The sequence below is a fragment of the Chiloscyllium plagiosum genome, unplaced genomic scaffold (genome assembly GCF_037043375.1).
Source record: "Chiloscyllium plagiosum isolate Xiang-an unplaced genomic scaffold, Cpla_swu_hap1 HiC_scaffold_17, whole genome shotgun sequence".
NCBI lineage: Eukaryota > Metazoa > Chordata > Chondrichthyes > Orectolobiformes > Hemiscylliidae > Chiloscyllium > Chiloscyllium plagiosum.
Genome location: NW_028270155.1, coordinates 77,934,637 through 77,962,230, shown reverse-complemented (window position 1 = coordinate 77,962,230; position 27,594 = coordinate 77,934,637). Strand labels below are relative to the sequence as shown.

Sequence of the window (27,594 nt, the reverse complement as noted above, 5' to 3'; positions counted from 1 at the left end):
ACAGGTTTTTTTTTTCTCAGGTAATGTGTTTAAAAAGTATTTTTTACTGTATTGTAAGAAATTAAAGTAATGTCAATCTTCAAAAACATGCATACATACTCAACTACTCCACTGCAGATACTGTCAGAGATGCCACCAACACCATTCCTGCCCCACTGGTAAGACAGACCAAACAGAAATGGCAAGATTGGTATACTGTCCAGAGGGAGTTTTCCTTGATGTCCTCAACATTGACTCTGGGCCTCATAATATCAAATTTCACATGGGCAGGAAAGCCTCATTCTGTTTACCATGCACTATTCTCACTCAGCTGATGAATAACGCAGAGAGGAAGTACTGAATGTACTTGAGCTGTTCATCACCGACAGTTACGCAGTACTACAGGTCAAACTGCTGCAGTCAAAAAGGTAATCGCTACTGGTCCATGTCTACAGTGAGAAATGAAGGAACCAAGAAAAGGGAAAAAACATTCTTAACCCCATCCTTACCAGTCTGTTGGTTGTGAATATGTTGGTCCATGATGATATCTGTGTGAGTGACCACTGCACGTCTTTCTGGCAAGGAAGTCACTCTGACACATGGCGAATGCTCTGCAACATTTTGTGTGGCACTAAAATGGTGCTAAATGGAACAGACTTCAAACCGTCCTACAACTCAAGGCTGGGCATCCATGAGACCCTGTGGCTCATCAGCAGCAGCAGAACTATACTCTTACATAATCTGCAACCTCACTGCCCAGCATATCATTACCATCAAGCCAGGGATCAACCGTCTAGCGTATCCTGTTATGCATGTTGATTGACAATTTAAAAGCTCACTGGATGAGTAGGAGGCTCCAAAATATCTTACTCTCTATGGTGAAAGAGCCCAGCTCATCAGTGCAATAGATAAATCCAAAGCATTCACAACAATATTTAGATAGAAATGCCAAGTGGATGACCATGGCCTGTTTCAGTGGTCCCAGCATCACAGATGCCAGTCTTTACCCAATTTCAATCACTCCGCATGATATCAAGAAACAGTTGGAGGCACTGTATACTGCAAAGGATATAGGTCAAGACAACATCTCAGCAGTGGTCCTGAAGTCTTGTGCTTCTGAACGTAACTTCATCCAGGAAATTCCAGTTCAGTTACAACACTGGCATCTACCTGACAATGTGGAAAATAGCCCGGTTGTCTTCTGTACATAAAAGGCAGGTCAAATCCAACCTGATCAATCACTGCTCCGTCAGTCTACTCTCAATCATCAGGAAAGTTTTAGACATCATCAATAGTGCCATGAAGTAGCATTATTCAGCAATAATCTGCCCACTGATGCCCAGTTTGGGTGTTGCCAGGACTACTCAGTTCCTAAACTCAATCTAACCTAGCTTCAAAACTGGATAAGAAAGCTGAATTCTAGAGATAGGGTGAGAGTGATAGCCTTTGACGTCAAAGGTTGCATTGGAGTGAATATGGCATCAAAGACACAAGCAAAATTAGAATTAATGTGTATCAAATTCTTCACTGGTTAGACTTATACATGAGACACAGGAAAATGGTTGTTGGTGTTGGAAGTCAGTCATCTCAGCTGCACAACATCTCTGAAGGAGTTCCTTAGGGTAGTCTTCTTGGCCTAAGCATCTTTCAGCTACTTTATCACTGCCCTTCCCTTAAGGTCAGAAGTGGGGATGTTCACCAATCATTGCACAATGTTCAGCACCATTCATGACTCCTCAGACACTAAAGCTGTCTCTCTTCAAATGCACAAGACCTGAAAAATATTCAGGCTTGGGCTAACAAATGCAAACTTAGCAATACACAATGGCCACCTCCAATTACAGATCATTTAAAGCACCACCCCATGACATTCAATCACGTTACCATCACTGCATTCCTTATTATGAATCTCCTTGGAACATCTATTGACCAAAAACTCAATTAGATTCACTGTGTAAATACTATAGCTACAAGAGCAAATCAGATTCAAAGAATCCTGCAAGGATTAACCCACCACCTGCCTCCCAAAGCCTGTCCACAATCTACAATGCTCAATTCACAAGTGTGATAGAATACTCTTTCACTTGCCCATATATGGTTGCAGTTCCAACAAAACTCAAGACGTATGATACCATCCAGGACAAAGCAGACTCCTTGTTTGACACCACATCCACAAGCATTCACTCCCTCCCTACTACCAACAATTTGTAGTTGTAGTTTGTACTGTCCTCAGGATGCACCACAGAAATTTGCCCAAGACCCTTAAATCGCATTATCCAAACTTATGACTACTTCCATCGAGAGCAACCTACTGGAAAATGGGAATGCAAGCATCTGCACGTTCTCCACTAAGCCAGTTACGATCTTGACTTGAAAAGATATCTTTGTTCCTTCACTATGGATGGATCAAAATCTTTCTGCCTGAATTTACCGATAGCACATGCACTGCAATGGTTGAAGATGGCAGCTCACCACCACCTTCTCAAGGGCAAACTAATAATGTGCAATAAATGCAGGCCCAACCAGCAACATCAAAGTCCTATCAGAGAACAAAGAAATGTTAAATTCTTTGTCTAAGACTAAAGTACAGAGGAGCATGAGTTGCGATTCAGCACTTGAGTCTGGAGACTTTGGATACAATCATGGCTAAGTCGGTTGTGGTATTAACTTTAATAATCTGTGGGACCCAAAAGCAGGAATTTTGAATCAGTGGATGTTGCTTTTCTGCATAACCAACCGCAAACACTGAAATAATTACCAAGGATCACTGAATTATGAGCTCAATCATGTTTCTTTATCATTCAAGTCCACCAATCATTTGCTATATAGAGGCTGTCTTCCCAAAATTGCATGTTTCCATGTCTTATCAATCACGAATGGGTATTCCAATTATTTGAACATACTATGAATGATCTAAAATGGGATTATGCATAGCAAGTACATTAGAGACTTTGATATCAACAAATTAGGTTTTGTTACATGAATTAAACTGCATACATTTATCACTCTTAAAGATGTGAAGGAATATCATGAAGGATTTTTTAACAGAATACCGTAACATTTGACAAGATTTCCCAATTAGTTTGTATTGGTTTGAAGAATGTTCAAAGTGAAATTGAATGAACAGTTTAGGAAGAGAAACACATCTTATAAATGGCATTGGGTTTGAGCACCATTCTTGCCCAGATTATGGATCATTCTCTACACCAACTACACCAATGTGGATAGATGTTACTTACCAGACACTCCAATAACCACAAGCACAGGACAGTAAATGAACTCAACATCAGGAAGTGTTTGGAGCGCATTGAATGAATACTTCATTTTATGTGTCAATTAATCCAACCTTTAGTTGAAACTGTCACCAACTGAAGGAGTTTATATACATAGCAACCAAATCCTCCAAGGACATAATTGGATTGACATTACTTACAGTCTTATGAACAAACAGAAGTATTCCTTGCAAATTGTATTGGAATAGTTTTTAGAAATACCTAATGTGGACGGGGATCACAGCAATACAAGGCACACAGAAAAAAAATTTGCAAAGCATGTATGTGAATATCTGCAGAATGTTACAAATGGATACCGAGCTGATTTGACAAGTAACCACAGTATATTCATTTCATTCTTCCCTGGCTTGTGGGCATTATTGGCAATGCTAGGATTTGTTGCCCACACCTAAATATCCTTGAGAAAATGTTTCTCTTCCTAAACTGCTCCTCTTGTACCACTGTCATCCATCTGGTGCAGGTTAACACACAGGTGTACACTTACCTTTTTCCATCTTGGCTAGTTGATTCTGAGACCAGGGTCCTGAATTGTAATAAGAGAAACTAGAATAGAATGAGTCATGAGTTAGATACGATGGATTGGGAAATGTTAGTTAATAGGCAATGGTACTCTTTCAAAGAGTGAATGGGTGAACTACAAAACTTGTTTATTCTTGTCTGTTGAGAGAGAATAGTCGTCAAGGTATAGCTTATGAGGGAAATTAGAGAGTCTGAGATGCAATCAGAGGTATAATAATTCGCTTTAAAAAAGCAATTATCCCGAGGATTGGGAACAGTTTAGAAGTCAGCAAAGGGGGTTCAAGAACTTGCTTAAGAAATGGAAAGTGGAACATGAGAGTAAGCTTGTGGGGGATCATAAAAACTGACTGTAAAATCTTTTGTGAGTATGTAGAAACAAAGACTGTTGAGAACTAATGTTTGTCACAATTAGAATTTATACAGTGGAACAAAGGAATGACTAAGAAATTAAATTCATGCTTCATTTCTGTCTTCACACTATGTAGCATGAATAGATAATGCCAGAAATAATAGGTAACACCGTTTGCTGAGTGGAAGGAAATGAATCAAATGTGTATTCATAGACAGCTTGCTTTAGAGAAATTGATTCGAATAAAGACTGAAAAAGGACCAGGATCTGATAATCTACATCCCAGGTCCTAAAAAAGTGACCCTAGAAATAAGATTAGATTAGATTTCCGACAGTGTGGAAACATGCTCTTCCGCCTGACAAGTCCACACCGACCCTTCGAAGAGCAACCCATTCAGACCCATTTCCCTCTGATTAATGCATCTAATACTATGGACAGTTTAGCATGGCCAATTCACCTGACCTGCGCATCTCTGGACTATGGGAGCAAACCCACGCAGGTACAGGGAGAATGCACAAACTCCACACAGACAGTCACCCGAGGTTGGAATTGAATCTGGGTCCCTAGTGCTGTGAGGCAGCAGTGCTAACCACTGAGCCACCCATAAAAGATGCTTTCATTGACATTTTCTTGGATTCATTAGATTCTGGAACCGTTCCTACAGATCGGAGGGCAGCTAATGTAACTCCATTATTTAAAAATGGAGCTTGAGAGAAAACGGAACATTTGAGTGGTGAATTGGAAGTAGGAAAATGGTTGAGTCCAATATGAAGGATATTATAGAAAAACACTTATAAAACGATGTAGAATTTCAGACAGTCACCATGGATTTGAAAAGGGAAATCATGCTTGATAAGTCTACTGAGATTCTTCTCAAATGTGACTAATGGAGTCAATAGGGGCAGGTTTATTTGGACATTCAGAACGCTTTAGATAAAGTCCCACATAAATGATTAATATGTAAAGTTAAATTGCATGGATTTAGGGGTAGTGTATTGAATTGGGTAGAAATTTGATTAGTAGACAGAAATAAACAGTAGGAAAAAAATGAGTCTTTTTATGAAGTTGTCCTGAAGGCCTGGTAGTTTGCTGTGAACAATGGTCTGTTTAATGTTTGGCAGTTGTTTGAAGGCATAGGAAAGATCTTGGCGAGATGCTCATTGTCATCGATGGCAGGTTGAAGGCTGCAAAGAACATGGTGTAGTTTCTCTGCTCTGGAGAAGAACTGGATGATGAAGGGTTACTCTATTGGTCATGTCCTATGTCTGTCTTCTGAGGAGGTCATTGTGATTTTTTGCTGTGGCAAATCGGAACTTGGCGATCAGTGAGTTGAGCACCATGTCCCAGTCTTATGAGGACATCATTCAAAACATTTAGGTATCCGTCCATTCCTCCTCATCTGAGCAAATCCTCTGTATACGCAGGGCTTGTTCATAGGGGATGACTTCTTTCATATGTTTAGGGTGGAAGCTAGACAAATTAGTCATCGTAAGGTTTTCTGTGGGCTTGCAGTTGACTGAGGTACTGATGTGTCTATCCTTGCTGGAGATGCATGTGTCCAAGGACGAGACTGATTCTGAAGTGTAGTCTATGGTAAGTCTGATGGTGGGATGAAATCTGTTGATATCGCTATGTAGTTGTTTCAGTGATTCCTCGCCATGACTCCAAATGAAGAAAGTGTTATCTGTGTACCCGGAGGAAACTCACGCAGGCACAGGAAGAATGTGTTTGAAATAGTGGCCCTGTTTGACATCCAACCTTGGAGAATACAAAAAGGATACTTTGGTCGGACGGGTAAAAAGGGAAATTGCCATTTTCTCGACCTTTTTTAAAGTCACGGTGATTATCATGTACATTTCTGTTGCAAAATAATTTTGTTATAGGATCCCTCTGTCATTTTCTAGGTTATCTGCGGAACTAATTCAGCTCAAGTAGTGTTGTTTGTCATGCGCAGAGGGATACGCTGTGTGGTCCGACCATGCATATTGCATACTTTATTGTAATTGGGTATATTGGCAAAACTTACACAGCAATGTTAATTAAACTGATCACGTTAATACGTACAAAGAATATTATCAGAGACTTTCATCAGCTCTACGTCAGAATTCTTCCAACCAAGATTTGAATTTCTCCCTCCATTTCTCTCTAACCATGTTCCATTTGTGTTTCCTCTCGCATTTCATCTGCTGACTTACAGCTCCCATGCAACAGCGCTGGATCTCAGTGAGTCACAATAGCGGAAGAATTCCTCAATTTAATTCATTCATTTCGATCAATTTCAATACGTTACTATACAAACGCGTAACGCCTCTTCGTGAGATTATTGCGAAAAGTATTGATTGTGGTTAAAACCTCAATCGGCTCTTTTATGCTTTTAGTAACAGTGCTAAGTTTTGCCCGAGTTTCAATTTAAGAATATCGTCCAATTGCTTCTAATATCCTTTTTTCATTCGCCTGCACCCGATTTGACCAACTTTTCCCTCCATACACTCCGCCTACCACCAATTTTAACTTGCCCATCTCCGCAAAAGGCAAAATCCTGCAGATGCAGGAAATCTGGAACAAGCACAGAAAATGTTGGAGAAATTCAGCAGCACTTGCAACATCTGGAGAGAGAGAAACAGAGTTAACTTCCGAGTTCGGTATGACTTCTTCAGAACTGAGCGGAGCGCCCTACAATCCTTATTTCCGGAAAGGACCGCTCCCCCAACCTTCCAATGTCTACATCTCTGTTGCAGGGGCTGTGAACTTCCATCGCCAGTGTTTGTGAGATTACATCGTGGTCCCTATCATTACCTCTGTCCCCTTCGTCCACCGTGATACACATAGTCTGTGATCATCCTGCACCCTTTCCTTTCTCTTGTTCCTGATCTTTGTGCAGCCGTCCAGCCCAACGACAATCTTTACGTTTACCACCGCTAGTGTTATCCTAATACCAAGTATAGTTTATCTTCCTGTCATGACCCGACCTGATGTTGCTTCCAAGCAAATCAGATTCCACCATGGAACCAGGCATGGCAGATCATATGTCTATTTATTTTGACTTAGATACTGGTTAGCCACGAAACCATGTTATATGCTTATCTTCATTTACAACATTACAGAAAGTTATCCCACAAAACAGAAAAAAAGCCAAAGCAAGTGATCGAGATATAGACAGCAGTTTAGAAATATTGTAACAGAAATGGCAAAACAGTACTTCAAACTCTTTTCTATCATTATAGGTTCCAGAGACTCAATTCTACAGAAGTTATATTCACATCTCCACTCTTTTAATTCTGACTTAATTAACGCCTTAGAGATTCTTTTCAATACTGTTTTAGGATTCCATTCGGAGAGTGTGTATACGATACTTCCAGGATTCAGGGGGCCGACATGTTCTTAATTATACCAGCATGGAAATTTACGGTTTTGCTCCATTGACATGGAAACGATACAGACCACGAAACACTTCTCTCAGGTGACCTGTGCTTCTAAATTGGCCTGGAGGAAATACATGGTTCTCCTGCCAGAAGTAACTGTTCTGTTCTGAAATAAACTTTGAATCTTCTGAACTGAATTTGCTACACATGGCTATAACCCAGCTGTATAAACACCTTCGCCATCAACATCACCAGGGCGCAGTCAGCTCTTACCTTGAAAGTGGTGCAAATGAGTTTCTGACCTAATTGACAAAACCAGCTAAAAACTCCATCTAACTCCACTTTACAATTCAACTTCCAAAAATAATTTACAATTTTTTTCAGACTCTTCTAAATTCTCCTTGGGTGTAAGAATCTGCACTTAAGCTGCAATTGTTTATTTCTCTAATTTGTACAAGCTCTTTTGCTGCCTTAGAGAGGTTTGTGATTTACGCCATTTGTTGGGCCAGTTTAGATTAGATTAGATTACATACAGTGTGGAAACAGGCCCTTCGGCCCAACAAGTCCACACCGACCCGCCAAAGCGTAACCAACCCACCCGTACATTTACCCCTTTACCTAACACTACGGGCAATTTTTTTTTTAAGCAACATCTTTGGACTGTGGGAGGAAACCGGAGCTCCCGGAGGAAACCCACGCAGACACGGGGAGAACGTGCAAACTCCACACAGTCAGTCGCCTGAGGTGGGAATTGAACCCGGATCTCTGGGGCTGTGAGGCAGCAGTGCTAACCACTGTGCCACCGTGCCGCCCACGTTCTTACTGTTTACTGTTGACTGCTTTTAAAAATTCACCTGGTCCTTTCACACTAAATCGTTGTTTGCATTTCCAACTTAGCTAAAACATTGAGAATACTGTGGGATCAGAATTTCATTTTACTTTTTAATAAATAACAAACTTGAGACTGCGCCTTAACTCGACCTTTCAAAAATACCCCGTATTAAAATGCTCATAGGTTTAGAATTGCCTATTTAGAGAACCCAATTAAATTCTCTGATGTTTCTTCTCACCTTTTATGACCCCCATAGTACCTATCATTATCTTATCCGGTAAATCTGTATTGAGGGCACAATTCTGGCTGGGAACATTTGCTCTGTCGTTCATCTTGTGTCAGCTAAAAAGTACCTTTAAAGAGGGACTGTTCTTACCTGCTTCGCGATATTCTGCTATCTGGTACATATTTCTTTTTGTTATTTCCCTTCACATTCTACATTGGTGGATCGTTTGCAAACTTGTATTTCAGTTGGGTACAATGTTTAAAAACAAATCCAAAAGGCAGTACAACAACACCAGCTTACAGAAGGATTACAAAACAAGATATGTCAAAGTGACAGATAAGGAGGTAATTAAGTTAGATGTCCAAAAGCTTTTTGCAAAGACTTGCATTTAAAGTTATGTCCTAAGGAAGGAAAATGAGGTAGCCAGTGGGAAGAGGCGTCAAAGGGGAATTCAAGAACTTGAAGCTGAGGAAACTCGACTTCGAATGTTGAATCAATTGCAATTGGAATTCCATAAAAGACCGGAAATAGTGAAGCACAGGTACCTCAGAGGATTATCAGGCTGTGTGAGAGTTTACTCTGTGGTTTAGCAAAACCACTGAGGAATATTATGAGAATTTTACATTAAAAAATCCAGAAGTAAATGTCAGTCGGTGACTACAGTGTGAGTGAAGGAAGAAAGGGATTTCCTGCAATATAAGGCAGAAGAAAGGGCGGCCCAGAGCTTTGACTGGTCAGGCTGTCATTATTCCAACACAGGTGATTGTTGTGCACGAGGACCTCAGAGACCCCCATCCTAGCACACTACGAAGGAAATGCATAGGAAATTGGAGATTACAATACGCATGGAATATTGAAATCAGAGAAGTCAGAGGATTCCAATGAAATGAAGAGTTAGCCAGGAAAAGTTAGACTCTGAAATGCATAACCCCTGAGTAACCATTACAGTGACCCTGTACACACCTCGAAGACCACTAACTGCACCTTGCCAAGATGCAGACCTCACCCTTCGAGATTTGGCCTAACACATCCACCATAGAACTGATCACACTTCACCACACCTTGTCCCAACTCTTTCAACTCCCAAGACAAGATCTCCAGTCAACCATGAACTCCAGCATCACCCAGATCTGAACACCCTTACCCACCGGGAGCCGACTCCTTCCCATTCCAGACTCAACCACCTTCTCACTCCAAGAATCGACGAATGTTAAACCATCACAGGGTGTAGACAGTCAAAGGCAATAGTTTACTGAAGAAGGAAATCAGGACGGTGAAAAGGGGACGCAAGATAGCCTTGGCTGGGAACATTAGGGTGAATACAAGGAGGTTCTTTAAGTATTTTAAAGGAAAAAGAATAACGAGAGACAGAATAGGACCCCTCAAGCACCAAGGTTGTCCTGTACGTGTAGAACTGCAGGAGGGATCGGCAAGGTCCTCAATGAATATTTCTCCTCTGTGTTTATCATGGAGAAAGACATGAAGACTTCAGAACTTGGAGAAGTTAGTAATCATATCTTGGGGACAGGCGAAAGTGAGGACTGCAGATGTTGGAGAATAGAGTCGTGAGTGTGGTGTTGGGAAAGCACAGCAGATCAGGCAGCATCTGAGGAGCAGGAGAGTCGATGTTTCAGACAAAAGACCTTCATCAGGAATATCGCAATAGAGGAAGTGTTCGACGTTTTAGAATGTGTGGAGGTGAATAAATCTCCTTGCCCTGACCAGATATATTCAAGAACACTGCAAAAGGCTAGAGAAGAAATTGCAGGGGCCCTGACTGGAATTTTTGCATCATTGTTTGCCACTGGTTAGGTCCCAGAAGACTGGTGGGTAGCAAATGTTGTGCCATTATTCAATAAAGGCTGCAAAGAAAACCCTGGGGACTACAGACCAGTAAACCTAACATCTATGGTAGTTAAGGTCCTTGAGAAGATTCTAAGAGATAAGATATGTATGTATTTGCACAAACAGGGTTTGGTTAGAAATAGTTAGTATGGCTTTGTGCTTGTAAGATCATGTCTCACAAAGTTGTTAGAGTTCTTTGAAAAAGTGACCAGGAAGGTTGATGAGGGAAGGGCAGTAGATGCAGTCCATATGGATTTCAGTAAGGCCTTTGATAAGATTACAAATGGTATGCTGCTCTGCAAGGTTCGAGCTCATGGAATTTAAGGGGAACAGGCAAATTGGATGCACGATTGGCTTGATGGTAGGAAACAGAGGGTAATAGCAGAAGGATGCTGTCGGACTGGAGACTTGTGACTAGTGGAATGCGTCAGCTGTCAGTGCTGGGTCCATTGCTGTTTGTTATCTATATCACTGATTTGGATGAGAATGTAGGCATGATTAGTAAGTTTGCAGATGACACTAAAATAGGTGGCATCGTGGACAGTGATGAAGGTAATCAAAAAAGGTTTTTGAATGCAGTATGTATGTGGATTGAACTGCCAGTGGAAGTGGTTGAGGTGGGTTCGTTAACAACAATTTAAAGGCATTTGGACACATACATAGATAGGAAAGGTTTCAAAGGATATGGGCCAAGTGCAGGGAAAATGGGGTTCACATGGATGGACGTTTGGTTCAACATGGACCAGTTTGGGCCAAATGGCCTATCTCGGTGCTGTCAGACTCTATGACTCTACGACACTATTAGCTTGCTTTTAATATAGAAAAATCAAAGATTCATTTTATCTTTAGTAAATAGAAACTTGAAAGGTTTTCAAAATAGTTTGCAGAAAATCTAGTAGAACATTTTCTCCTGGAGGAGGAAGCGCGTTTGGCACATTTAGGAAATAGGCTCTCCAATGTCAGGGGTTTACTTTGTAATCCCTCCAGATCGGATGCTTTTGGTTAGAAACCTGAAGGGATTATGTGAAGCAAAGAATGTTGATGCTCAGTTGCATGAATCATCAAAGAGTATGGTGTGAAACTCTCAAGATTAGAGATTAAAATTAACAGTTAAATCAATCAATTGATGTGTAGAAGCAAGGAACTCTCACCCCATTATTTGTGCAAGTCGTGGTCTTGGGCGTGGGTGCATTTTTCTTCTGCCATGTTTCAAAATATTTCAAATTGTATTACCTATAAATCACTTCTTTATTCTATTTATCTTCATTTGTTTTATGCAACAAATTTACGTGATATGTATTGGGGCTGCCCGTATTTGAAAGACACAGGGATAAACAAAATTAACAAGGCTGCTCCAATATTTATACACATTCGAAAATCAAACAAAAGAATGATCTGGGACCAGCTTTCTCATCATAAAAGAGAAAGTCTTATCAATTTACAAAGAGCTAAATAAAGGAGCTGAACGCCTTACAAATGCGCATGCTTTTAGTGCCATTAGTGGCTAGTTTGCTGGATTTAAGGACCGTTATGCTTTTCATGATGTAAAATTATGTGGTGAAGCTGCCAGTGCAGACGAGGAACGCACGGTGACGTTTCCAAACAGTCAGAAGACAATGAACCGCCCGAAATGTCGATTCTCCTTCTCCTTTGATACTGCCTGACATGCTGCGCTTTTCCAGCAACACATTTTTAAGCTCTGATCCCCAGCATCTGCAGTCCTCACTTTCTCCTAAATGAACCACAGCTATCCACTTCTGCACTAATTATTTTTGTCCTAAACCTGCAACCATACCTGCACCTGAAGTTGAAGATGAGGATGACCCTCAGCCCCTGTATTAATAACTGAGCAACCTCAAAACCACCATCCTCCTCATAAAGTTATATGCATTTTTTTCAAGGTAAAGTATTAAATTTACTGTATTATTTCATTATGAGATATGAATTTAACCTTTATTAAAACTGTGCTATCCTTTGTGTTAGGCTAAGTATTATATTTGTTTCAATTTTGAATAATATCAGTCTGCCCTAAATCTATTTTTTCCACAAACTGTTATCTTTTTTGCATGATTTTGTATAGCGTGAGGTCGCACAAGAATGCACTACCACATTATAGCTGAAAGGACTGTAATTAAACAGAATTAAACATCTGCTCCAGTGTTTAAGTGAAATACTATGGTACCTTTGAACAAGGGCTACTCCAAATAGCAATCAGAGACAGTTCGATGAGAGAATGTTCAAGGGCAGACAGTTTGAAGTTTGCAACAAACATTGAAGACGACAAAACGTTTGCACTGACAAACACAGATGAATTGATGGGATTGTGGCTCGTAAAAATCTGAAGGATCAAACAAGTTCATTAATTTATTATTTTGTAGCAGTCAGCTGTTTCTTTGATGTTATTCATCATATTAAGAAATAGGTTCTAGTTAGATTCTTCAGTTAATCACAGATTTAGATATCAGCTTAATTATGAATACACATGGATAACCAAAATGTAATAGAAGCATTACAGGAAAACATTCAAATGTAGATGTGAACGTAAACTAGTCTCAGGAATTTTTTCCTTTTCACTAAGAGGATGCCTGGTATGTCCTGTGCGAAACAAATTGCTTGTAATTCATTAGCTAAACAGTGCTAACAGTAGAAGTAACTGTAAAAATTTGCATTTAACTAATTTTATAATAGAAATTAATATGAAGAATCTTAGAGCAGTTAGTTAGAACCAACAGTTTTTTATATTTGTAATATACATACTTGGAACGATGGGAAAAAATGAGGAGTAACAGAATTTGATAGAGACAGCACAAATAATAAAAATTATAACAGAATTCACGCAGTCCTAAGGGCCAAGCATGTTTGAAACGTGTCCAAAGGAATATGGCTAATAGCATGGAAATATAAATTACTTGGATGCAAAGAAAGATCCTAAGGCCTGGAAATGATAATATCTGGAAACCTGGAGTTGTCCAAAAGAGTAATGTGAAACATTGATTAGGTGTTTCACATTATTGGTTGCTTAGGGGTAGCACATAGTGACCACGTTGTTTGTGATTATTGTAACACAAAATGTATGAAAATGTTGTTTCTGGTTGTGAAAATCACTGTGCCATTGATCTCTCGTCTGATCTGAGCAGAAGATTAAAGGAACAACTGCATTCTCATGTCAAGACCAGATTCAGGGAATATCTTTGCCTCTCTCACTGCATGAACTGGTGATTGTTTGTACAAGAATAAAGATTGCCATGTGCCTGAATCCCACCCGCTTCCTATGCCCTTGTCCCTAGACAGAGGGCTTCGCTCTTACAGTATGTTCAAAACAAATTGATAATTTTATGTTTATGTTTTCATGAAAGATCACCATGTTAAACAAATAAAATAAAATTTATTGATCAGATTTAACATGGGATTTGACTTGCCTGGTAGACCAATCATTTGGGGTCATAAGAATGCTATTTAACGTAGAATAATAACTCTTGTGCATTCCATTCATGTCTATCTGCTGGTGTCTTTCCCTGTTTGAATGCCTATCTGCAGCATTACCCCTTTGGTTGCTCAATGGCTGTTGGAAGGTTTTTAAGGGAAGAGATTATTAATGACCTTTAAAGACAAACTCAAGTATGTCTGAGCCTTAAAAGCCATGCATCCTATTGCACTATCTAATCATGTGTTATTACAGGATGGGGTAGTGACAGCAGAAGAGATAACAGCAAGGGCAGAGAGGAATGGAACTGCGGGAGGATAGAGACCAACAGGAGCCTAAGGATGTCTCTGTGTTGCTAGAAATACATTGGAGACAATTTAGCTGCCTGCTGTGATATCCTTCAAGACTCTCAGTAGTTTGATGACAGCAATCACTTTGAGTGCGAGCAGCAGCTAAGGTAAGACAGTTTGTTTTAAAATTACTTATCGGTAGCGGGCAGCGGTGTTTTTTTCTCTCTTTACAGAAAGAGTGGGAGCAGCAGGGGGAAGTGACGAGTACCGGAGGGGCAGCCGGGTAGGTTTTTTTCCCTTTAAAAGCGCGCAGGAGAAGAACCCGAGGCACTACAGAGGTAGTGTCTCCCACCCGCCCTCCTCCTCTAACCTAAATAATAAGACCCGTTGTGGTAAGTAGGTAAGTGCTGCATTTTGCTTGTTGTATTCTTTAGACCCAGTTTTTTTTTTTATAAAAGGTTACTTTCAGAGGGATGGCAGTGAAGGCAGTGCAATGTTCCTCTTGCAACATGTTTGAGGTGAGGGATGCCATGGACGTCCCTGCTGAAAACACTTGCAGGAAGTGCACCCATCTCCAGCTCCTCCAAGACCGTGTTAGGGAACTGGAGCTGGAGTTGGATGAACTTCGGATCATTCGGGAGGCAGAGGGGGTCATAGATCGGAGCTTTAGGGAAGTAGTAACTCCAAAGATGGCGGATAGATGGGTGACAGTGAGGGGGACTGGGAGGAAGCAGCCAGTGCAGGGACCCCCTGCGGCCGTTCCCCTCAAGAACAAGTATACCGTTTTGGATACTTGTGGGGGGACGACCTACCAGGGGCAAGTAACGGGGCTCAGGCCTCTGGCACGGAGCCTGTCCCCGTTACTCAGAAGGGAAGGGTGGAGAAGAGCAGAGCAATAGTAATTGGGGACTCGATAGTTCGGGGCACAGATAGGAGGTTTTGTGGGAACGAGAGAGACTCACGTTTGGTATGTTGCCTCCCAGGTGCAAGGGTACGTGATGTCTCTGATCGTGTTTTCCGGGTCCTTAAGGGGGAGGGGGAGCAGCCCGAAGTCGTGGTCCACATTGGCACCAATGACATAGGTAGGAGGAGCGCTGAGGATGTTAGGCAGGCTTTCAGGGAGCTAGGTTGGAAGCTCAGAGTTAGAACGAACAGAGTTGTTGTCTCTGGTTTGTTACCCGTGCCACGTGATAGAGAGTCGAGGAATAGGGAGAGAGAACAGTTAAATGCGTGGCTACAGGGATGGTGCAGGAGGGAGGGATTCCGATATTTGGATAACTGGGGTTCTTTCTGGGGAAGGTGGGACCTCTATAAACAGGATGGTCTACACCTGAACCTGAGGGGCACCAGTATCCTTGGTGGGAGGTTTGCTAGTGCTCTTGGGGGGGGTTTAAACTAACTCTGCAGGGGCATGGGAACCCAGACTGTAGCTTTAGGGTGCAGGACCTGGAATGTAGGGAGGTTAGGAACATGGCATCAATTTCAAAGGAGGGTGCCTGTAAACAGGAAAGTGGTTTGAAGTGTGTATACTTCAATGCAAGAAGTATACGAAATAAGGTAGGTGAACTTGCAGCGTGGGTTGGTACCTGGGACTTCGATGTTGTGGCTATTACGGAGACATGGGTAGAACAGGGACAGGATTGGCTGTTGCAGGTTCCAGGGTTTAAATGTTTTAGTAGGGTCAGAGGTGGGGGTAAAAGAGGGGGAGGTGTGGCATTGCTTGTCAAAGATAGTATTACAGCTGTGGAAAGGACGATGGATGAAGACTCGCCATCTGAGGTAGTTTGGGCTGAGGTTAGGAATAGGAAAGGTGAGCTCACCCTGTTAGGAGTTTTTTACAGGCCTCCTAATAGTCCTAGAAACGTAGAAGAAAGGATTGCGAGGATGATTCAAGAGAAGAGTGAAAGTAATAGGGTGGTTGTTATGGGGGACTTTAACTTTCCTGATATTAATTGGGAAAGCTATAGCTCAAGTTCGTTAGATGGGTCAGTGTTTGTCCAATGTGTGCAGGAGGGTTTCCTGATACAATATGTAGATAGGCCAACAAGAGGTGAGGCCATACTGGATTTGGTTCTGGGTAATGAACCAGGCCAGGTGTTAGAATTAGAGGTAGGTGAGCACTTTGGGGACAGTGACCACAATTCGGTGACCTTTACTCTAGTGATGGAGAGGGATAAGTGTGCACTACAGGGCAAGAGTTATAGATGGGGGCAGGGAAATTATGATGCTGTGAGGCATGACTTAGGATGTGTGGCCTGGAAAAGTAAGCTTCAAGGCAAGGGTGTAATTGATATGTGGAGCTTGTTCAAGGAGCAACTATTGAGTGTCCTTGATAAGTATGTGCCCGTCAGGCAGGGAGGAAAGGGTCGTGTGAGGGAGCCGTGGTTTAATAAGGAATTGGAATCCCTTGTTAAATGGAAGAGGGCGGCCTATGTAAAGATGAGGCGTGAAGGTTCAATTGGGGCGATTGAGAGAATTGTAAGGGATAGGATTTATGAACATCTGGATAGGAATAATGTGATCAAGGATAGTCAGCATGGTTTTGTGAAGGGCAGGTCGTGCCTCACAAACCTTATTGAATTCTTTGAGAAGGTGACTAAGGAGGTGGACGAGGGGAAAGCGGTAGATGTGGTGTATATGGATTTTAGTAAGGAGTTTGATAAGGTTCCCCATGGTAGACTACTGCAAAAAATACGGAGGTATGGCATTGAGGGTGAGTTGGAGGTTTGGATTAGGAGTTGGCTGGCTGGAAGAAGACAGAGGGTAGTAGTTGATGGCAAATGTTCATCTTGGAGTGCCGTCACTAGCGGTGTTCCGCAAGGATCTGTTTTGGGACCATTGCTGTTTGTCATTTTTATAAATGACCTGGAGGAGGGGTTAGAAGGTTGGGTGAGTAAGTTTCGGATGATACGAAAGTCGGAGGAGTTGTAGACAGTGAGGAAGGATGTGGCAGGTTACAGCGGGATATAGATAAGCTGCAGAACTGGGCAGAAAGGTGGCAAATGGAGTTCAATGTAGCTAAGTGTGAGGTGATTCACTTTGGTAAGAGTAATAAAAAGATGGGGTACTGGGCTAACGGTCGGATACTTGGTAGTGTGGATGAGCAGAGGGATCTTGGTGTCCATGTACACAAATCTTTGAAAGTTGCCACCCAGGTAAATAGTGCGGTGAAGAAGGCATATGGCGTACTGGCTTTTATTGGTAGAGGAATTGAGTTCCGGAGTACTGAGGTCATGTTGCAGTTGTATAAGACTCTGGTGCGGCCACGTCTGGAGTATTGTGTGCAGTTTTGGTCGCCATACTTTCGGAAGGATGTGGAGGCACTGGAACGGGTGCAGAGGAGGTTTACCAGGATGTTGCCTGGTATGGTAGAGAGATCGTATGAGGAAAGGCTGAGGCACTTGGGGTTGTTTTCATTGGAGAAAAGAAGGTTTAGGGGTGACTTGATAGAGGTGTATAAGATGATTAGGGGTTTAGATAGGGTCGACAGTGAGAATCTTTTTCCTCGTATGGAGTCAGCTATTACAAGGGGGCATAGCTTTAAATTAAGGGGGGGTAGGTATAGGACAGATGTTAGGGGTAGTTTCTTTACTCAGCGAGTCGTGAGTTCATGGAATGCCCTGCCAGTAGCAGTGGTGGACTCTCCCTCATTATGGGCATTTAAGCGGGCATTGGATAGGCATATGGAGGATAGTGGGCTAGTGTAGGTTAGGTGGGCTTGGATCGGCGCAACATCGAGGGCCGAAGGGCCTGTACTGCGCTGTATTCTTCTATGTTCTATGTTCTATGTTCTATGTTCAATCTGAGTGTGAACTTCTTTGGAGTAACGTAAGGTTGCAGGAGGAATATCGGAGCATGCCTATCAGCAAATTTACATTATGTGACTACAATCTAACCTTCCACTGTAGATTAGATTACTTATAGTGGAAACAGGCCCTTCGGCCCAACAAGTCCACACTGACAGTCCGAAGAACAACCCACTGAGACCCAATTCCCCTACATTTACTCCTTCACCTAACACTACGGGCAATTTAGCGTGGCCAATTCACCTAACCTGCACATCTTTGGACTGTGAGAGGAAATCCACGCAGACACGGGGAGAATGTGCAAACTCCACGCAGTCAGTTGCCTGAACCCAGATCTCTGGCGCTGTGAGACAGCAGTGCTAACCACTGTGCCACCGTGCCACCCAAGCTATTATAGCATCTTTACTTTTTGTGAAAATTGTTCATTCTACAGTGAAATGTGAAGTACTCTCCAGCAGGCAGTGACATGCTGTGGTGTCTACAAGTATGCTAATAAAGCTAACAACGATTAGATACTAGACAGGATGAGGCCAAGCTCCAATTCGGTCATGTTTCGCGTCATTCAAGCTTTCTTTTCATTGTGATAACCCATCACCCTGATTTTGTAGCTTGTTCATTGAAATTCTTTTTTGTTTCCTCTTCAGCAAATCTCTTCCATGACATTACAATCCAAGAAGGTGGCTCTCATGGGATTATTGCTTCCTATCCTGGTGGCAGCCCATTATCACATCAGGTGCAGATTCTATCCTGTATGTATACTTCAACATAAGTCCATTGTCAAGAGTTTCTTTTTGCTAATGTGAAGTCCCAAAATGGGGCTGTCTCTTCAGAGCTGACCATCTTCTCACCCTTCCTCCATTATATTGCCAGCTCAAGTATCTGAAAGGGAAAAGACATAAATGTAAGGTTTTGCTTTGGCAAGAATGGGGAAGATGAGGCAATGCACGGTTACAACATTTACAGCTTGTATGTCAGAACATATTGTGGGCTGACAAAATCATGGAATGATAGAATCACTACAGTGTGGAAACAGGGCCTTCGGCACAACTAGTCCACACCAACCCCTCCGGAGAGTAACCCACCCAGACCCATTCCCCTTCCCTGTTATCCTACATTTTTTCCCTGATCAAGGTACCTAACCTACATATCCCTGAGTAGTATGCATAATTTAGCATGGCCAATGCACCTAACCTGCACATATTTGGACAGTGGGAAGAAACCAGAGCATCAGGAGGAAATCCACGCAGACACTGGGGGAATGTGCAAACTCCACAACAGGCAAGCTGAGACTGGAATCAAACCTGGGTTTCTTTGATTACTGCTTTCGAGGAAACTGAATGCATCCTGAAAGGAAAATAAAAACAGGGAGGTAGGGAAAGTGTAAGAGGGTGGTAGAAGACTATTTCTCTCGCTCCACAGAAAAAAAGGTCAAAAGGCCTCCTTCTTAGCTGTATTGTTCTTTTCAACTGAACCTGTGAAACATATAAGGCACAATTTAACATAAATATGTCCTTTACCAAGTCCAGATACCATGCTCTTCATCAAAGAGATATAGAGCGCAGACATTAAAAAAAGTTAAAAGTTAACCACCTCAAGTTCACCCAAAATTAGTTTTATGTGGAAATCTGAGTAGCAGACTTCATGAAATTTCTTGAAATGTCTCAACTTTATTTAAATTGTAATATAATAGGATAACAGAGGCCTTTTGGCATGGAAACTGACATTCAGCCCAACTCGTCCATCTTGAATACAACAAAATTGGAAATTGCTCGAGAAACTCAGCATGTCTGGCAACAGTTATGGAGAGAAAGCAGAGTCTATATTACGAGTCCAGTGATCCTTCTTTAGGCTTCACTTGATCCTCCTGCTATCTATTCTCTGTGTCTTTCTCAAAACAAAATGAATAAAATTCCTCAACATAAATGTTCTCCATTGAAGCCTACAATATCTATTCATTAGTATGTGTTTATTTATTTTCATTTCTCGACATTCCTCGAATCTCTCCATTCCACCAAAATCCATTATTTTCTCATCACTAGTGTCAAGTTTACTCTTCTAAAATCAGTTAAGTCAAATTGAATAAAACACACCAAGTTCATGCTGAATTCCCCTGACTACAAGGTGCCAGGCACTTAAAGAAATAAAAGAGGAAAATTCAAATTAACAACCTCAAATTATTCTTTTTTTCAAAGTTAACAAGGTACTCCAACCTCTGTAGTGCCCTGCGGTCATAGAAATCCTCCAGCTTCTAGTGCACACTGCATGCCTCCTATCCAAGGTCACCTAAGCGTGGTCATAGCCATGAACGAGGCACAGGTACTCAAGCCAAATTACTTTGACTATCACCGATATCGGAAACTCTTTATGGCCACTTTGCCAAACTGTTTATGGCCACTTTGGCGATTACCAGGAACAGACCAACTTACTGGTCTGTAATGCACCGTTCTTAAAAATGAATATTACATTAGCTACCAAAATTCCCGATGGTATTGCAAGTTTTTTTTCTACTCCTAACCAATGTTACATATGATAATGTTTCTTTGTTCCCTTCCATTGATTATTTTGAAATGCTCTGAAGCAATCACATACAAATGGACCAAGTTTTATTTAGAACACAGAACATAGAACATAGAACAGCACAGTACAAGCCATTTGGCCCTCGATGTTGTGCTGGCCGAGTATCCTACTTGACGATCAGACTAACCAATAGACTGTTCATTGTACTAACTTCCATTTGCCGATCAAATAGTCGTTTAAATGTCCCTAGTGTAAATGATTCTACCACCACTACTGGCAGTGCATTCCATGCACACACCACTCTCTGAGTAAAGAACTTACCTCTGACATCTCCCCTATACCTTCCTCAAATTATCTTAAAATTATGCCCCCTCGCCATAAACATTTTCACCATAGAAAAAGGTATCTGGCTATCCACTCTATCTATGCCTCTCAACATCAGGACACCTCCATCAAGTCACCTCTCATCCTTCTTCAATACAATGAGAAAAGTGACATACCCTCCAGTCCAGACAGCATCCTTGTAAGTCTGCTCAGCACCCTCTCTAGAGCTTCCACTTCGTTCCTTTAATGAGGCGACCAGAGCTGAACACAACATTCTAAGTGTGGTCTAATCAGGTCTCTATGGAGCTGCAGCATAACTTCACAGCTCTTAAACTCAGTGCCCCTGCTAATGAAAGCCAACACACCATATGTCTTCTTAACAGCCCTATCAACTTGGTTAGCAACTTGGAGGGATCTTTGGATGTGAACCCCAAGATCCCTCTGTTCCTTTTCAACATTCAGATTCAACCTTCCAAAGTGAATGACTTCACACTTTTCCAGGTTGAACTCCATCTGCCACTTCTCAGCCCAGCTCTGCATCATGTCAGTGTCCTGTTGCAACCTATAACAGCCCTCCACATTATACACAACTCCACCAACCTTCGTGTCATTAGCAAACTTACTAACCCACCCTTCCACTTCCTCATCCAAGTCATTTATAAAAATCACAAAGAGCAGCGGTCTCAGATCAGATCCCTGCAGAACACCATTGGTCGCCAAGCTCCAGGCTGAATACATTAATCTACCACCACTTTCTGTCTTCTATGCATCAGCCAATTCTGTAGCCAGACAGCCAGATTTCCCTGTATCCCATGCCTCTTTTCTTTTTGAATGGGCCTACCATAGGGAACTTCATCAAACGATTTGCTAAAATCCATGTAGACCACATCCACTGCTCTACCTCCATCAACGTGTTTTGTCACATCCTCAAAGAAGTCAATAAGGTTTGTGAGGTGTGACCTGCCCCTCACAAAGCCGTGCTGACCATCTCTAATTAAACTATGTTTTTCCAAGTAATCATAAATTCTGTCTCTCAGAATCCTCTCCAATACTTTGCCCACCATTGATGTAAGACTGACTGCTCTGTAATTTCCAGGATTATTACTATTCCCTTTCTTGAACAAGGTAATAACATTTGCCACCCACCAATCATCTGGGTGAACAGTGGACAGTGGAGATGCAACGAACATCGTCAAAGGTGCAGCAATCCCTTCCATCACTTCCTGTAGTAATCTAGGGTTTATCCCACTGTCCCACGGGATTTATTTATCATTATGTTTTTCAAAATTTTCAGCACATCTTCCTTCCTAACATCAACCTGTTCCACCCTATCAGTCTGTTTCACGCTGTCTTCAGAAATGTCAAGATCCCTCTCAGTAATGAATACTGAAGCAGAGTATTCATTAGGGACCTTCCTTACTTCCCCAACTACAGGCTCAAGTTCCCTCCACAATCCTCGCTCTGGCCATCCTCTTATTCCTCACAGAAGTGTAGAATGCCTTAAGGTTTTCCTTAATCCTACCCGCTAAAGCTTTTCCTGCCCCCTTCTCACTCTCTTAAATCCATTCTTCAGTTCCTTCCTGGCTAACTTGTAACCCTCTAATGCCCTGACTGGCCCTGCTTCCTCAACCTTATTTAAGCTTCCTTCTTCCTCTTGACTAGATCTTCCACATCCCTTGTCACTCTTGGTTTTTTCAACCTACCATCCCTTCTTTGCCTCAATGGGACAAACTATCTAGCATGATCAGCAAGTGCTTCCTAAACAACCTCCATATTTCTGTTGTGCATTTCTCTGGGAACTTATGTTCCCAATTTAGGTGCCCCACTTCCTGCCTAATAGCATTGAAATTCTCCCTCTCCCAAATAAATATTTTCCCATAACGTCTGCTCCTGTCCCTCTCCATTTCATCATATTTGACTTTGATTCGTTGATTCAATCAGTTCTATTTAATGTATTTAAATGTAATGATCACATTCCTGATCACACTGCCAACCATCACATCAACCTTCTTGTCAATTTTAAGGTTTATATAATCTGTTGTTATCTATCATTATTTTCCTGCCTAACTCTTAATGTGCCTGTCTCCAATCCTGCCTCCCTTTACTTTAAATTGGTGCCCCCAGACAAAATTTTACAATGTGCACTTTTGATTCTAATTTAACAAATTGTGTTCTTATTTGTGCTTCCATTTTGCCTTCCCACCACCAGTCCTTTCACTGAGTAGTAAAAACAGTCATAGAATTATTGAGATTTTGTAGCATGGAAACGGGCCCTTCAACTCATGCATCCATGACAACCAATGACATCTAACTGTACTAATCTCATTTTTCAGTACTAGATCTGCACCTTTGTGTGCTACAGCATTTCAAATGCTCATCTAAATACTCCAAGTTATTGATGGTACCTGTCTCTATCATGTTTTTATGTAGTGAGTTCCAGATACCAACCAACGTATGGATGGAAAAAAATGTCTCTCTAAATATACTGCTCCTTATCTTGAAACAGTTTCCCCCGGTCACTGGACCTTCTACAAGGTGGGGATGGGGTGGGGGAATTTCTCCGATCTATCCTCTCTATGTACACCTCAGTTAGGTCCTAGTCCGCCTTCTCAGTACCAAGAAAAGGAACCTCAAACTCTTCAGAGTTGAATACTTTCATCCGAGCCAACATCCTGGTCAAACACCCCGTCTTCTGCAATCACATGCCTTTTCTATCACGTGACAAACAGAACTGCAAATAGCAGTCCAGTATTGACATGAGTCACATTAGAAACTGCTCTATCATAACTTCCATTCTCTTGTTTTCATTGCCTTGACTAATAAAGGCAAGTAACTCATGTGCGTTCTGAAACAAATTAACGGGATCACCTTGAAGGAACTATGGACATGCATAGCAAGATTCTCTGATATTCTGTAGTTCATAGGATCCTACCATCCAACGTGTACTCTCTTGCCTTGTTACTCCTCCCAATTGCATTATCTCTCTTATCACCTCCTATCCATGTGCTGAATATACAAGTCTTTTATCTCTTCAGCTCTTCGTGGAGACTTATTGACGTTTACATTGTCCCTCTCCGTTAACTGAGCATGGTTATCAGTTGAAAAATATTTTAAATGTTTGCCATTTTTGTTCTGCATCATTGTGTCAATTATGTTTCAATTTTGTATTCCCAAGTTCCAGGCTCAAGCCCTCAAAATCAGATACATTTTTTCCCAATGTACTATTGTGATGTTTACCATAGCTATATCCCACTCTATGAGTATCAGACATCTTTTTAGATTGTCATCACTATTGCCTCGATGTTCCTCTAGTTCACGTATTTCCTTTGGGTCATTCTCTACTACTACATCCAATTGTGAATTTCCCTCATCTCTGAGGGTCAGAAAAATTCCCCCTACACACTTTTGAATCTCTTTCTCTTGTCCCTTTTACCTACCTTGCTTTTGAATTCATATCAGAGAGAAGTCCCCATTAATATTACTCCGCCTTTTACTGATCACCCAGATTGGACTCAATGTGCATTCACAGTCTTCCTGTCCTCTGCACACTGATGATCTCTGTTTTTTGGCATTTTAAAAAATCTCTGTTTATAAGGCTTCATTTTCTAACTAAACTAACCACGATATCATCCTTAATAAATGCATCTACTCCAACTCTGTTTTCTTATAGTCGTAAATTGAATGAAAGATTTAATGTATTTAAAATTATGAACTTTTGTATTCTCCCTCTGTAAGAAATCCAAATGAACTCTCCAACAACTGCTTCCAGATTTGATCTTTACCAACAGTCGAGGCCATGGGATCAACAGCAGGGAAGAGTGAAAAGCATTTTCATAAGCACTTTGACACTTTATGCAAGTTAATCTACCAGAGATATTTGGGAAAAGTAAAAAATTGTCATGTACAGAAATACAGTAATTGGAAGACCAGGACAATTTAAATCAAAAAACCAGAACATGACTCATTAAAATCGTCAATATTTGGTTCAGAACAATAAAGAAGCAATTTAAATCCATAAATTATCTTTCAGAGTCTGAGGGTGTCCCTCAGTCATTTCTGGTTGGTTGTGTGTTATTAAAGTAAGATAGATTTTAGACTGCATAGAGATGTCACATCCCGGAAACAGGATTAATGACCAGCTAAATCTATTCTTTAAAAAAAGGTTTTTTTTTAGATTCCCTACAGTGTGGAAACAGGCCCTTTAGCCCAACACGTCCACACCGACACTCCGAAGAGTAACCCACCCAGACCCATTTCCCCTCTGACTAATCCACCGAATATTATGGGCACCTTTGCATAGCGAATTCATCTGACCTGCACATCTTTGTGACTGTGGGAGGAAACTGGAGCACCGGGAGGCAACCCATGCATACTCGGGGAGAATGTGCAAACTCCACACAGACTTTTGCCCGAAGTTGGAATCGAATCCTGGCGCTGTGAGGCAGCAGTGCTAACCACTGAGCCACCGTGCCGCCCAAATAAGTGCATTAATGAGATGAAATAAAATGCCATGATTTTAACTTTTTTTGAAAGAGAGCAATTCGGGCAGTCTTAGCACTTTGTCAGAAATGATCTGCATTATCAGGCAAAGGTCTGTCTTGTGTTCTGCCTTCAATGCCAACAGGAAAAGACAGGGTAGATAAAAATGACTATTTGTACTGGTTGAGATTCGGCAACTAGGGGACATTGTCTAAAACTTAGAGCTAAGCCATTCATGAGAGATCTTCAGAAGCATCTCCACACACACAGGATGGTTTGGAACTTGAAGGGGTTCGGAAAAGATTTACAAGGATGTTATTGTGATTGGAGGGTTTGAGCTATAGGGAAAGGCTGTTTGTTTTTTTTCCCTTGAGAGTTGGAGGCTGAGTGATGACCTTAGAGATGTTTATACAATTATGAGGGACATGGATAAGATGAATAGCCAAGGTCATTTCATCAGGGTAGGGAAGTACAAAACCAGAGAACATAGTTTTAAAGTGGAGAGAAAAGATTTAAGAGGGAACTGAGCGGCAAGCTTTTCACGGAATGAGTGGTCTGTGTATCGAGTGAGGTACCAGAGGAAGTAGTGGAGGTGGATACAATTACAGCATTTAAGAGATGTCTGGGTGGATAGATGAATAGGACACTTTAGAAAGATATGGGCCAAATGCTGGCAGATGCGACTAGATCAGTTTATGATATCTAGGTGGCACAGATGGTTTGGACCTAAGGGTCTGTTGTTTGTTGTCTGTGCTGTATCACTCTATGATGCTATGACATGGTAAATGGCTGGGGATGCTATTTCAGTTGCTAACTTTAAATTTCAGATTTTTTTTTCTTCAACGAAGGCATGAAGAGTTAATGGCCAAAGTCAGGTTTCTGATTTTAGGCCTAGATCAGCTATAATCTCACGGATTGGCCAGACAGGGCCGAAGGGGTGAATGGCCTACTCGTGTTTCTATATTCCCATATACCTGTGGATAACGTCGATTTAGACTGTGTCTCACAGTAGGATGTATGCATATCGGGGAAAAAAATATATATTTGTGTCGCATGTGGTGCATGTAGAATTGATATTTAAAGTCAATTTAAGGATATATTAATGTTTGGGAGGCCCTATTCCTGTTGCTAAGTAGTGTACAGTTTTGTAGATGAGATATAAACACTCATTTTATATACTCATTGTGATGCAAACAACAAATTTTTCCTTAAGAAAAATGTTGATCAATCAGCTGAATTAAATCAAAGGGATGTTCCACACGTACCAAACTATGACCATGCAGGTCTCAAGTATGAGCGAATAACAGGTGATATATTGCACAGAGATGTTAATTTCTAGAGCACACACTCCTCAGTAGCGCACACGCCACGTCCGATTAATAGAAGTTGTTAGGACGGAACTATATCTATAATGACAGGTTTGAATCGTTGGAAACTCAAGACTGATGAGGTTTGCAGCTGAACCACGGAGGTAAACACAAAACACGGTTTGTTAATTGTCTAACGGTACTTCTTCGCCAACAGCCTTTGGTAAGTATGTGTTTGACACCCAGCCTCTTAGCACGAAGCCTTGCTGCAATGCTTTTGTCTAATTACTTACATTTAGCAACAATGTTTTGCATTACTGTATTACGGTGCATCTGATTTAACAAAACATCACCAACGGTTTCACAGAGAGGTTATTAAGAATGGTTCGAGCTGAACTGTGAGATGCAATATTAACTGCGGACGCCAGTATGAAAAGTCTGTGTCGATGTCAATGATATTTTACACAACTCTCCAACCGAAAGTTTCGAGAGATCACAGGGAGATAAGCGGATGCTCTTTTATTTTCGTGGACTCGACGACGTTTTCTGACCAAAACTTCAATTCATTCGATTTCTTGGTACTTGCTTGATGAACTTTCTCGCTTGCTCAGAATTTGCTTCCTGTTTTTGTTCAGGGGTTGGGAGCGGGGCAGAGGTGGAAAAGGTATAAGTGGCCTAACTAGACTGCGGAACTAGCCTACTGGCGGAACGTTTCAGAGAACACCTCTGGGACACCCAGACCAACCAACCCAACCACTTCAACTCCCCTCCCACTCCACCAAGGACATGCAGGTCCTTCGACTCCTCCATCGCCAGACCATGGCAACACGACGGTTGGAAGACCGTCTTCTGCCTGCGAACCCTCCAACCACAAGGGATGAACTCAGATTTCTCCAGTTTCCTCATTTCCCCTCCCCCCACCTTGTCTCAGTCAAATCCCTCGAACTCAGCACCGCCTTCCTAACCTGCAATCTTCTTTCTGACCTCTCCGCCCCCACTCCGGCCTATCACCTTCACCTTAACCTCCTTCCACCTATCGCA

The 27,594-nt window shown here is 41.7% G+C and overlaps 1 pseudogene; it reads left to right on the top strand.

Moving 5' to 3' along the window:
• Positions 1 to 941: 941 nt before the first annotated feature.
• The window catches only part of LOC148147418 (tyrosine-protein phosphatase non-receptor type substrate 1-like), a 35,689-nt pseudogene continuing 9,036 nt past the window's right edge, over positions 942 to 27,594 (top strand).